Here is a 13,397-nt window from a genome sequence, read left to right as displayed (position 1 = left end):
CCGGCCCCCATCCAGGCTCCAGGACCTGCATCCCACCCAGACTGGTGCTCCCCGCACTGGGCCCCGCTTCCAGCGGAATCCAGAGCATCCCGCGGAGCTGCCGCCGCTGCGCGGGGCCAGCCCTACCTTGGTGCCAGCTCCCCATGGCTCCAGCAGAGCTCATCGCGGCCAGGCTGCCGCCGCGTCCGAGGCAGCGCCTTCTGCAGAGCCGCCTCTTCCCAACCCCAACACCCCCGTGCAGTGATTGATGTGCACCGCAGCCACAGCAGAGCTGGGAACCAGGCTGCTTTCCCATCCCACTGCCGGGCTCCCCCCTCGCCAAGAGCTCCGTGTCCGCAGCGCAGCCCCGTGGCATGGCAGGAGGGTCCCACATCGATGCGGGTGCCTGCCCCATCTGCACCCCTTGCCTGCAAACAGCCGACTCATTAAGGGCAAGGCACCAAAGAGCCATCACAGGCTTCGATCCTGCCAGGATCCTTCCCTTTACATGCACTGTCAGCGAAGGGAGGGCTCAGACTCTGCACTGGCTGCTCAGCAAGAAGCCGGACCCACTGTACATCTTCATCCCAAGTTAATCTGGCACTTTCCTGCATCACCCCCTGGCCCCATCTCTTACATGGGGTTCTAGGGCAGCAAACACTACATTGCCTCCAAAACACCTCTCCAAGCAACCCCACTTGCACTCCTCAGCTTGCAGATGCACCAGCAGCAAGAGCTGAACAGAAGCTCTTTCATCACCCTTGTCCACAGTGAAGTGCAGAGCGTGACACCCAACACATCCCTACCTCCAGGGCACGATGCTCCTTGTCCCTTGGGGGACAGCACTGGGGCTAGGTAACACTGCACAGGTGCCTTGTACCAGGGAGCACCCACCAGCTTGGACACAAGCTCCAGAGCACACCAAGCCATTGGGAGCCCCAGGAGAAGCAGCACAAGCCAGGCAAGTCTGGTGTTTGCTGGCAGAGTTCTGACAGGCTCCTGCCATCAGGAGGCACCCACTGCATGGTCCAGCCACACTGAGCCTGGCTGTGCTGGATTCAGAGGGAGAAAACCCCGCTGGCAAGGGGGTCTCAGCCAGGGCAGCCTCAGCATTCTCAATGGCATCTCCAGCTTGAACCCCCTCCTCATCCCAGGAGGTGTGGGGTTGGGGGCCACCAGCTCTCTGCTGCTCTGCACCTCTCCCACTGCAGTCAGGGCTGGTATCACCCATCTGTGAGCACCCACAACTGCAAAACCTCCTTGTCTGGAGCAGCTGCACGAATAAGGAGGAGGAGGGAAGTGTCAGCAAGCAGAGGGAAGAGTCAGCCCAGAGCTGAGAGAGGAGACAAAACACAGACAGGAAAAGGAGGGCGGAAAAGAGATTGTGGCAGACAAAGACCCCGAGACCCGAGCCGTGCCTCAGGCTGGACCTGACTTGCGATGGGAAAAACCTCATTCATCACGTTGGGCACAGCCCCTGTGCCTCAGCCAAGCTCCCTGACACTGAGAGCACTGCCCAAAGCAGGAGGGCGGCAGCAGGAGCCCGTGGAAATGCTCTTCCCCCTGCCTCCAAAACCTGCCACTGGTGAGATGGGATGCACTGGGGAGACCTGAACAGCAACAGGTTTCAAATGGGGTCCTGCTGATCCCTGTGCTATTAGTGCTTGCACTGCACCCTATCAAGGATCTCACTGAAACCTCAACCACAAGGAATATACGTCCAGGAATGGGGAGCAATGGCACCCCTGTGCCTGTGCAGCCATGAACCACATCCCCACCAGTGACAACAGACTGAAGCAGGATCAGGACCCCAAGAACCCCCAGAGCATCACTGAATCCGACTAAATAACAAGAGCACATGCAGCCCATACCTGCCCATCTTGGGGTCAACATCCCAGTGATGAAGCCAGTTTTGCTGGGACAGCAGGGGCAGGAGCACACCAGGGAGCAGCCTGTCTGATAGTGAAGACCCACAGCTCCAACAAGGAGCAGGAGGTGAGAAGCGGAAGAACCCCCTCCAATGCACAAGAATATCCACCCTTGGACCCCACAATGCAGCAGCTTCCAGGCTCCTGCAGAGAAGGACACACACCCCCTGCAGGTGCCCAGGAACAGGGGAAAAGAGCTTTTTAGCATCTTCCAAGGCAAGGGCGCTCTGAGGCCTTGGAGGTGTTCAAGGCTCGCAGGCAGTTATCAAATATAAATGTTTTAAAGGCTGAAAGGGACAGAAGAGGGATAAGAGGGTGTGAGAAGAAAAGGAAAGTCCAGGCGCAGCGGGGCAGGACGCAGCACACGGGCTTCCCTCATTTCCCTTACCAGCACTGACCTTCCATATAGAGGACACCATGGGACGCTGGGGGACACAGCGGGGACTTGAGGCTGCACGGGCAGATCTGGGGCTATTGCGGGGGAGAAATGGTGCCAAGGAGAAGGTATCTCGGTCGTGCCCCAGGACCCCACTAGTGCTACCTGCACCAGGGTCCTGCCACCTCCTGCCACCCCGGAGCACTGGGCACACTGTACCCACTGCGGGAAGCACCCCACTTCACCAGAGCAGGACTCAGCTGCATAGGGTAAGCTTCAAGGGCAAGGAGAAAAGGGACCCACAGCCCTCCCCAAGCCCCATGGAGGGGAAAGGGAAGGGTCAGGCCATGCTACCAAGCCTGGAGGAGCAGAAGCGGAGCTGACTGAGCCCCTGCGCTGCTCCATGTCTCCCTTGATGAGCCCCACATGCTCCTGGCCCCCTCTCCTCTGCCATCTGCTCCCCATCACATCCCCCGGGAGCTGGGATGCCATCTCCCTCCAGCCCTGCCCCAGCTTCACCCCACACACCGGATAACCAGCTCTCAGGAACAGATTTACTCCGATGCCCTCCTGCCTTATATCCTTTATCCCTGCATTGCTTGTCGTTCAGCAGCAGTTAGCTCTGCCCAGGCTGCTTTCCCTGCCTGCTTTACATTCACCATTCCTACATAATGCACGCATTATACACATTAATGCAGCATCTTCACTGTGCACACACACCATGCACCATTACTTCAGAAGGTCCAAGTCCCAAAGCCACCATGGTGCTGGTCCCCAGCTGTGCCCAGAGCAACCAGCACTGCAGTGCCTGCTCCTGCACCCTAGTCCCTAAACCATAAGTGCAGCATAGCTGGATCCCAGCTGCCGCAGGGAAAACCATCACCTGGAAATTTCCATGCTCTGAGGCATTTTACAGATATGCAAAAGGACCAAGGAGGTGTCAAAGGAGCTTGAAGAAGTCACAGGGCTGAGCAGGAGCTAGAAATAGCAACAAGGAGCCTGGGTTACATGTGCTGGGAAGGACCCCATCAGGCTGCTCATCGCAGAAAGCAGCCCTCTAATGGTTGCTTGGTGGAGACAGATGGCAAGAGGTTCATGGCCTTGAACAACCTTTGTTACCTGCCTCACTAAGAAAATACTTCACTAGTCTCACTTCAAGACATATCTGCAGCAACAGCATTTGTCTCCCTGCAGAGCTGGGGAGAATCCGTCCTTTGGTATCTGAGTGCCCAGACACTCCGGACACACAAAGCAGGAACAAACAGAAAACTCCTCAATGACTTGGAAAATGGAACTAAAATAAACCCATCACCAGGCTCCAGCTTGCTGCAGGGGGCCTGGTCTGCGAAAATCATTCACAAGAAGAGGCTGGAAAGCACCGACCTGGACATGCATGCACTGAGGATGCAGTACTCAGCCTCCAACCCAGCTGTGAGCAAAAGCATTGAGGACAGGGCCAAGCCTCTGAAGAGGATCACACCTGCGGGCAGTCCTGACAATTCACATCTGAGGTTGAGGGTATCCGAGTCCAGAAAGGACATTCATAACGTTCTTGAAGTGTGACAGTGGAGCTTGTCCATCACCCTCATGTCGGCTCAATGAATTTACCTTTGTGCTGCAATGGATTTGCATGTGCTGGGCATCACCTGCTCCCCACCAGGAGAAGGGCAGCAGGCGACCCCCACTTTTAACCTGAATTATGGATTCAAGGAGCCCTGCAGTGAGGTTGGCAGGACCCAGAGGTACCTGCCCATGGGGAGAGAGGGAGGTCATCACATCCTCCCTGCTGGGTCGCCGGAGGGCAGAGAGGCTGCCTGTGACCAAAGCAGCTCCAGCCAGGCAGAGGGTCAGGACAAGCATGGCTGGATGCTATCAGCTCACCAAACCCTTTGCCCCAGGCGTTGCCAGGGAGGGGACCAAAAGGTGGAGCTCCCTTTGCAGGCAAAGCACATCTCTCTCCAGCGGTGAACCTCCCAGCCAGGCTTGGGAAACGCTGATAAGATGAGGGAAAACAACTTCTCTCCCTCCTGTGGCGCTGCCCTCCTTCCAGACAATTAATTCCAGCCCTGCAGCAGCCGTGTCTTGCAGCACCGCTGTGATTCATCGCCAGCGAAACGCTGACTCAGAGGTGAGGCTCCGGATGCGGCTGACGCGGGAGCCCCGGTCCCCGCAGCCTCCTGCGCGCTCGCTCCCAACAACCCTCTCCTCCAGGCCCCCAGCCCGCCTCTGCAAGCCCCAGGGAGGCTGCAGCAGCCTCCGCTGCAGCAGGGAGATGATGCTTCAGGAAGTCATTTAATCCCACTCTGCTCATCGCAGGGAGCAGCTCCATCCAGACTGGCCCGTATGAGCTTTTAATAGACTTCAGTGGTGGAAACTCCTCTCCCTGCACCACATCTGCACCAGGGCTTTGTCCTCATCACATGAGAGAGGTATTCTCTGGCATTTCATCCAGCCTCCTTCCCTGTAGTTCTAAGGCTGTGGTTGTCACTGTCCCGATGAGCCAGGGCAGAGCTCCTGCCTTTCCACTGTTTCAAGCTGTGCAGCTTGCCACCATCCCAGGCTGCTGTGACCCCTCTATGGGAGCAGCCTCACAGAGAGCTGGTGCCAACATCAGCCCAGCCCTGCATGGAAGAAGCTCACTCAGGGACATCATCCTTCTGTGGGCACCATTCAACCAGTAGGACCTGGGAAAGCACCTTCTCAACCCCATCAGGTTCCAGCCTTGATCCTTCCCAGAGGTTCTGTAGACCCTCAGAGGGCAGCAGGTCTACAGAGCCACTGAGCCAAGGCAGACAGCCCAGGGAGGTCCCTGCAGCACCAGCCCCTGGAGCTCCTCTCTGCTCAACCCTTAGGAAAGGGCCAGCAGAGGCATGGGTGGGTTGACACCGAGCAGCGCTGTGTCCAAACTGAAAGCATTTGGTTTCTCCTCCTGCCATCTTGGCTGTGCCATAAGGGTCCACGTGCGCTTGCTGTCTGTAGCTGGATGGACCTTGGGGTTCGCTTCTCACCTCTGCCTGGCTCCTGCAGATCCCCGTTAGCCAGCACAGCAAAACTTTGCAATCGCAGCACTGAGATTTGCAGTCGGGTGTGTAACCACAGCTCTCAAGAACTCCTCATGCCTGCTCACTTGTGTCAAGCCCTGTCTCTATGTTCCCTCTTCATGTGCCATTACTTTCTCTCTGTCCCTCTGATCAGTCACACAGATGGATGTCCTAGGATCCAAGTCCTTTTCCAGACAACCACATCTCTTCTGATGTTCCCCATTTACAGTAAAGTAGTTCCACCTCTGCCTCACACCAAAGGCATCCTCTAATTCCCAATGATGCGGCTCCTCTGCCCAGCCAGCACTTCAATATGCACACAAAGGCAGGACGAAAGCACAAGAGCATGGACACCGCATCCCACAGGCTCCCTGCACGGCAGGACTCAATTACTGCCGAAGCAGCAGGACACTGGGGTGCTGGGGGAAGTTTTATTGCTCCTCCATCCCCTGCTGCTACCAGCCCCTTCATCCAGCCCCTACCTGCAGCCATGAGGTGCTTGCAGGCATCGTCCCTCCATCCACCCACAAGCCCTGCACCATACACCCATCCAAATCACCGCAACCACTTGTGGTCTCACAGCCACACTGCCCATCCCTCACCCTTTTCCCATCACCTCCAACCCTCACTCCCACCCAATAGCCAAGAGCATTTAGAAGGGAGACGTCAGACCAACATAGCACAATGCTCTCCTGCCTGGCAGGATGCTATGAGCTCATGAAGGTCAAACCAGAACATGAAGGATAGGATGAGCATTCCCTCTTCACCTCAGATGCCTCTCTCTGGACCAGATCTCACACCGGTCCAACTGAGCTCTGCTGCCTTGTCCTGTTAACCAGACCAAGGCTGACCCACCACACAACAGCACATCATCAGGAGGACCCAGCTATGCCACAGCTCCTGCCTTCAGGTAGGGAAGGGCAAAGAGGTTTCACCTGGTGATGGAGAACATCACCACCAAGTAACCACAGGAGGCTGCTCCAGTGAACTGCAGGGACACGTCAGCTCCTCCAGCAGAGGACAGGTCTACCTCAGAGCCTGCCTGCCTGCCTGCCTGCCTGCCTGCCTGCCTGCCTGCCTGCCTGCCTGCCAGCAAGGCAGGAAGGGTTCATCAAGGCTGGCTGGACCAGTCTCTTCCTGAAGACAGGCCCAAGCCTGCTCTACCAATGAGCCTTAAACCAGTGTAGGGCTTTGATGGCTACTACAGACACCTTTGTCAGGAGAGGTGGTTTCTTTCCAGCCCCAAGCCAGCCTGGCAAGTCTGGGCTGTTGAGCTGGCATGCTCTGTAACCACTGATCTGACCTGGAGCTCCTGAGGGACGGTGAGCTGGGAAAAAGGAGTCAAACCCAGGGCTGAAGCAGCCACCGAGCACCATGATGAGAAGTGGATGGTGGCTCTTCATCAACAGGGTGCCCAATGGCCAGGCTGGAGCTGCCAAGCAATGAATTGAGGGAAACTATTAGAGTAAGGGCAGCAAGGATGAGATAATCCCATGGCAGCACGCTCATGGGAGGGCAGTGATCCTGTGCAACACCTCCACAAGCTTTGGGATCCACCACGCAGGAGGAGCATCCCCCCTCTCTGACTGGGGCTGGCAAAGCTGCTCTTCTGCAGCAAGCACAGACCTAATTGACACGTGTTGAATCTGTGTTTGGGCAATTATGCATTTATATTATGTCAGCAGTTGCCAGGAGCCCAGACATCTGCTCGCTCATCATGTGCGAGCCAGGCAGCGCAGAGGCATCTGACCCCAGAGCAGGATGCTGGCCTTGTGCAAACACAAATGACAGGCAGGAAAGAGCCTCCCCTGCCACAAACCTCACTGTCCTCCTCTGGTATCACCTTCGGGAGATGGGCAGCGACCTGCTGCCTGTGGTGGCATCCCCCTGCTCCAGGGTTAATAAAGCAGCCCGAGTACTTCAGCAAACTGTAAGCCAGGCTCAGCTTCCCTGCGGCATCATGTTGTACATCAAAAATGCATCATGAGAAAGTTAGGGAGGAAACAAAACAAAACCAAGCAAAGTTAAGAAGCCACCGAGTTCACAGGGAAAGGGCAGGGCTGTCCCCTCAGTCAGCTTTGAGTTAGGCAGCAATAGCAACTCACCACCCCCTCCAGCTTAGCTGCCAGTGTTGAGAGCAGCCAGGTCAGAGTCTGTCTCCAGAGTCCAAACCCTCCTTCTGCTTGCTCCATCCATGCTTTGGCCCCAGTCATTTTGGCACTAGGAAAACCCAGGGAAGAGGAGCATGACCTCTACTGCAAACCCAGTGGGAATGGGGCCAAGGCGCCTCATCCTCCAGGATGCAGAAGCAGCACATCCTCCTCCCTGCTCCCACCACGCACACGGTTGTTTTGCAAGACCTGAGCAACTTCAGGCCGTTTTAAGCAAGGTTTCACTGCCACCCTTTTGAGTGACACCTCCCAGCTGAATAAATAAGCTCAGGAGTAAATTGCTGTGACCCCTCTCAGCAAACAGCTTGGGAAGCCAAGAAACACCTTCCCTCCCCACAACGGCATTAATGTGCAAACGATGATCTCCTCTCAACCAGTGGGGTCAGGAGTGCGGTGATTCGGCCCTTGCAAAAACACCCTGTGCTTCTCCAGACGAAAGTGCAGCCCAGACAGCACCCATCAGTGAGATGAAAGAGCTGGTGCAGTCTGCAGCCCCAGCCACCCCTCATCTCCTGGTCAGCTCTCCCTGCTCCGGAAGGTCCACATGAGCACGAACAGAGCATTGTCATCCTGGCAGACCATGGCCTTCCAGCTTAGTGCTCTGGGACCTCTTTGCATTCCTTGACAACCAAAGGGTCTTCCAGTCTCACCCGTTTTCCTCTCCAAAAGCCAAGTGCCCTCGGCCATGCCCAGCCTGGGTAGCAGCCCCACAGTCCAGCAGCCTCTGGGGATACCGATGCTGTTCCAGAGCCTGGCTCCTTCACAGTTTAGCTCCTTGCCCCTGGCAACAGCCACTCGATAGCACAAGCAGAAATGCCCACTGCCACCATCCCCTGAAAACCATCCCCTGCTCTCAGACAGAGCCACTGCTGCTGCTCCCAGAGAGCGGGATCCCACAGCAAACCAGGATCCAGAAACCACACAGCCACCAGCAACCCAGCACCACATCAACCTCCACAGCCTGCCACTGCTCCAGGAAAGAGCCCAGTGGGGTGTGGAAGGTCATTAAAGCTTCTTGCAAATCCAAAGGGTGCCAGCGTGCCCCTCTGTCACTTCAGGCAGCCCTGTAAAGCAGGAATGTGCCTCTTCCAGGCTAACACATACCTTTTAAAAGGTGTGCTTGTGCTGTCCGCATTGTTCAGAGCACACCAAGAGTGGGGAGACAGGACATTTATGATACCCTGGTGCACCCAGGGCATTCAGCTCTTCCAGGAAAGGTCCAGCAAGAAGCACTGGCTGCAGGCTGGAATATTACAAGAGAGGGCGGGGAAGAAAGCCGGTTGCTTAACACTCAGCACACAACATCCTCCAGTGTGATGGCACATGGTGAACCAGCCTTGTGGATGCACTGAAGGGTTTAAGCCACCACCCAGAGCAACCTCCCCATCCGTCAGCAGACATCGGCACAGCTCCATCCCATGCTGTGGGATGTCATTTGATCCAAAGACTTTCCAAGCACCTTGCAAACACCCAGCCTGGGGAAGGTCATAAAGAAAAGAGACCCATGGCCACAACCAACCCAGGCAGGGCTGCAGCTGCCCTAAGGGACAGTCTTGAGTAAGGACATCTGAGCAGTGCAGACATCAACACCTCCCCAAACCCTTCTGCATGCCCAGCCTTCCCATACCACCCTGACTACCCCTGTCTCAGCACAACCACCACCTGAAGCAAATCGAAGGCACCTAGGCTCTATTGGCACAACTGTCCCAGGGGGGAAATATGCTATCACAGTGTTCCACAGCCATTTCACCCTGCATCCAGAGCCCCTGGCCCAGCCACAGGGAGCAGGAGCCTTGGGGCTCTCCACTTCTTGCCCTGCTTTTAGTGCAGAACCAGGTAGGGAAGCAGCACTGAAGTGGAAGCCCCAAACAAAAGGATCAACAGAGCTTCAAGACAACCTCCTTCCCCAGGGTGAGGGTGCCACTGGTCTTGGGCAGAGGAACCCCAAATCAGGGTTCAGCCTGGGGTGCCCAGGGCAGTGTGGTGCAGCCAGCAGGGCAGCAGGACCTCCCACTGCACTGCCTGGGGAGGATGTGGGCAATGCCAGTGCAGACAGGCAGCGGCGCAGGGGATGGTACCCAAGCTCCACCTCTGCCGGTTGCTTAGCGACCAGCATCCCGCAGGAGCCACCTCGTCTGTACGTCCCTGCAAGCAGCACCAGCTCTGCTGCAAGGCTCTGGCAGCAGAGGTGACACCAGAGACCTCCTCCTGGTATCCACCAGCTTCCCCCTTCCTGCTGAAGCACCGGGGTCTGGCTGTGCTGGGGATGTGCTCTGCTGCAATCTGTCCCTGCATCCCATCAGCCTGCACATCTCAGCCCCCAGCCCTGCCTACAGGAAAGGGAACAGCTTCTAGGTGAGGCAGACCTCCCACCCCAAATCCAGCTGCTGCCTCCAGAAGCTAATAGTTGCTAAGGAGAAGCATCTATAAATGGAAGGGAAAGGACAATGGAAACCGCTTCATGCTGTCTGAGCTCATCCCAAGCAGCCAGCCCAGCTGACCAGGCACATGCATCTCCCACAGCACCACACAACCTCCTTTTCCAGGGACACTGATGCGTCTGAGCCCCTCTGTGCTCTGGTCAGCATCATTGTTCACAGCTTGCGTCCTTCCTAGCAAGTCCCCAAGCTGCAACAGGCAAATAACAAGCCTCGGCATCACTATTGCTTCCCAACTGATAGAGGCCAATGTACTTGTGAAAATCCCCTCCAAACAGCCCAAAATTCCTTTGCAAGGAAGAAAATGCACAAGTTCACAGCAAGAAAAGCAGCAGATCAATAAGTGAAACAGGCAGGAGCTGTAGCTCAAGGAAGAGACTGTTCTTTTTGGACAGTGCCTGCAATTTATGCTGCTGTTCATCTCACTTCTGAGTGAGGACAGATTAGCTGTCTGGCAAGAGGAGCAGGAAATTGCTATTAACATGGAAAATCAAGACTGGAAAATAGACCTTCTGGGGCTTCCTTAAACTATCCCCAGCACCGGTGTCTGTAGCAAAGGTCTGACCTCCCATGGGTCAGAGCTGGAGAGCAAACCAAGCTTTTCCTTTGACTTGGCACCTGAAAATCTGATTAATCATCAGTGCTGCGAGAAATCAATGCAACCACAAGCACACTGCCCCAACCTCTCGTTAAGAATGCTAAGGGGCTTCCCAAGCTTTCAACCCCGCAGTAAGAGCCTCCTTGCAGCTTGGCACTGGGTGCCAGCACCGCAGGAGGCAAAGGCCCTGTGTATTTATCCGATTTGCTTTGTATTATTCCTAAATACAAAGCTTAAACTGCCTTTATTTTCCTCCCTCTCCAGCTGCCAAGTTGAAGTGTGATTTACCCCTCAGGTCCAGGCAGGTCTCTGCCAGTCGCAGGCAGCAACACCCCACTGCACACAGGGTGCTGGGTGGCTGCACGCGTGCTCCCGCTGCCCAGACTCACATCTTCCCACAGACCCTATGTATGAATCCAGCCCAGGTATGACACCACGTTTGCCACTTCATTTTAAGCCTTCTGCATCCCTGCCACCACTCCTTCACTTCCAACAAAGAAGATGCCAACCCTGCCAAAGGGGTGACAGGAATCAGAGTCATTTAGATGACACACAGATATAATCCTGATGACCAGCTCTACAAACCCATGCCAGGATCAAAACTGAAAGAGATGCATGGAGACCCCAGCTCTCATTGCAGAACTGCTCCAGTCTGGTGCACTCCCATTCAGCATCCTCCAGGCCTTGCCATAAGGGACCCACCACCCCAGGCACAAAGCAGACATCTTCTGGCAAGCAAACACTGCTGGTTTTCCCTTGTTCTCCCCCAGCCCTTCCATTTTACCTCTTGGACAATCCTGAGCACTTGTTTTTCTCGGCTGTTTAATCTCTCCCCAGCTCCCAGAGGATGTACGCTCAGTGCCTGCAGAAGCTCAGCTAGCTTTCATGTGTCTCAAATTCTACCCCCAGGCAGGTGACGGGTATTCAGGGAACTTGGACAATTAAATGACAGCAGAAGGAAGGGCTGGAGAAGTTTCTATTAAAAAAAAATGAAGCAAAATAAACGGGGGAAAAAGTAAACCTGAATGAAGCCTTTCCTCCCCACCGCAGCCATGGGCAGAGCTTGAGATAACCACCAGCACCTCCTGCTCTGGTGCTCGGAGAGGAAGGTCCTAACCCAGGCACCTTGGGCACAGAATGGCTCCCAGCACAGGAGGGTGCTGCAACAGGGACCCCATCACTGCAGCTGAGCTGGTTCCACTGCAACGCAACCCAAGGGAGCTGGGTGTTTATGGGAGGTTCTATATACAAGTGGCTGGCAGAGGTGGCGGCACTCCCCAGCAAACAACTTGTGCCAAGCAAACCTGGGCACAGGCTGGCACAGCTCCTGCCCTCCCAGCTAAACACAGCCCTGGCAGAGCACCAACACGCTGCAACTACCCCCAGGTTGGCACAGCACCACGTGCCTCTGCTCGCCCATCCCTGGTCACTCCTCAGGGACCTGAAGGTGGCTCATGGCGGGAGCCTTTCTAGAAGAGGAGAGGTGCAGCCTTTCCAAGAGATGGGGCTCCCCATCTCAGACACCAGGTGGACGAGCTGAGTGGCACCAAGGCCATCTCCCACCCCAGAACAGCCTCTCACCCCCACCAGCATCACCCCACTGTGGCCAGCACAAGGGACCCATATGGAGATGGCTCTGGAGCGTGGGCCCCTGATCCATGCCAGAAGCACCCCCATTCATCCAGCTCTCCCCAGCCTCCCGTGCATCAAACCAGAGCATCAGTGCAGCCACAGCTGCTGGGGTGGGGGCTCCATCACCAGCACCTCTCAGGATGAGGCAGCACACACACACTGCTCAGCAACAGCATCAGGGACAGCCGCTGGGGCCATCACTGGTGGCAGCAAAAGGAGGATGACAATCTGCCCAGCATGGCCACGGCACCCGCCACGCCTGAACGTCTCCGTCTCCCCGGCAACCTGGGTACCAGCAACTTCTGATGCAGCTGAGTGGTCTTGTGCAGCAAAAGCCATGCTGAATCCATAGCAGGATTACAGCAGCTTTCTCTTTTCCCTGCCCTGTTGCCATTTCTGTCCAAAATTCATCATTAAAACATAACTCTGTGTCGAGGAACAAGAAGCATCACTCCAGGGACACAGGGAGCACTCCTGCTCACCCTGCCAGCCACCACTGACTGCCATGGGGTTTACTGGGCAACGGACACCATCTCAGTGCCAGCTACCTCGAATGGCCTGGACCATTACAGGTACATGGGAGCAGGATTAGCATCCTCCAGGTGACACCACTGGCAAGGAAACCCAACCTCACTCTACATCCAGCACCTTTGGTGGCCTTAAAGGTTCCAAAAACTCATCAAACACAAAAGTCCCTCTGGTGCTCTGCCAGCTTTCCCACCACCCTACCAAGTGTCCTGCCTTCTTTGCAAGGGGGGGAAGGACACAAGTCAAGACCAGGGCAACAAAGAGCTCCATGAAGAACTGGCCCTTCCCAGAGAGCCCAGCAAGCTGCAATGAGGGGAGTAGATCATACCCCACAGAAGCTGATGGCCTTCCATTGAGCAGCTCTCAGAACCTGCTCTTGTAGCTGCTGAGGATGGGAAGTGGCCCAAACACTGTTTAACCCCTTCAGGAACAGGGAGCAAAAATCAAGAAAGGAAACTCGAAAGCCTCTGTCCCAGAATAAAGGGGAGAGCAGCAAGGGCTGTGGGGAAGCTGGGCTGGGAGAAGCCCACAGAGGTGTCACCACCAGCATCCATCAGCTGGAAGACGCTGCCCTGGAGCATACCCATGGCAGGGCTGGGAGCTCTCCTGCACGTGGTCCAGCCTCCACATGCACCCTTGGGAGCAAGTCCTGCAGATCCCACCCCACAGCGCGCCTGCTCCGATGCTGCCTACAGCTCCACATCCC

At 56.0% G+C, this 13,397-nt stretch overlaps 1 protein-coding gene across 15 annotated transcripts in view; it reads right to left on the bottom strand.

Moving 5' to 3' along the window:
- Positions 1 to 13,397, bottom strand: part of EPB41L1 (erythrocyte membrane protein band 4.1 like 1) — a 55,961-nt gene that overhangs the window by 30,622 nt on the left and 11,942 nt on the right. The window contains exon 1 of one of the 15 annotated variants that reach the window (XM_062642254.1): positions 127 to 291. The exons of the other annotated variants lie outside the window; for them this stretch is intronic. The gene's annotated coding sequence lies outside the window, so the exon portion shown is untranslated. Of the gene's footprint in view, positions 1 to 126; positions 292 to 13,397 lie in introns of those variants that run through there. 15 annotated transcript variants of the gene reach the window in all.

The sequence above is a fragment of the Pezoporus occidentalis genome, unplaced genomic scaffold (genome assembly GCF_034315485.1).
Source record: "Pezoporus occidentalis ecotype Australia unplaced genomic scaffold, CSIRO_AGI_Poc_V1 ctg70, whole genome shotgun sequence".
In the NCBI taxonomy this organism is placed as follows: Eukaryota; Metazoa; Chordata; class Aves; order Psittaciformes; family Psittacidae; genus Pezoporus; species Pezoporus occidentalis.
This window is presented reverse-complemented; position numbering and strand designations above follow the sequence as displayed.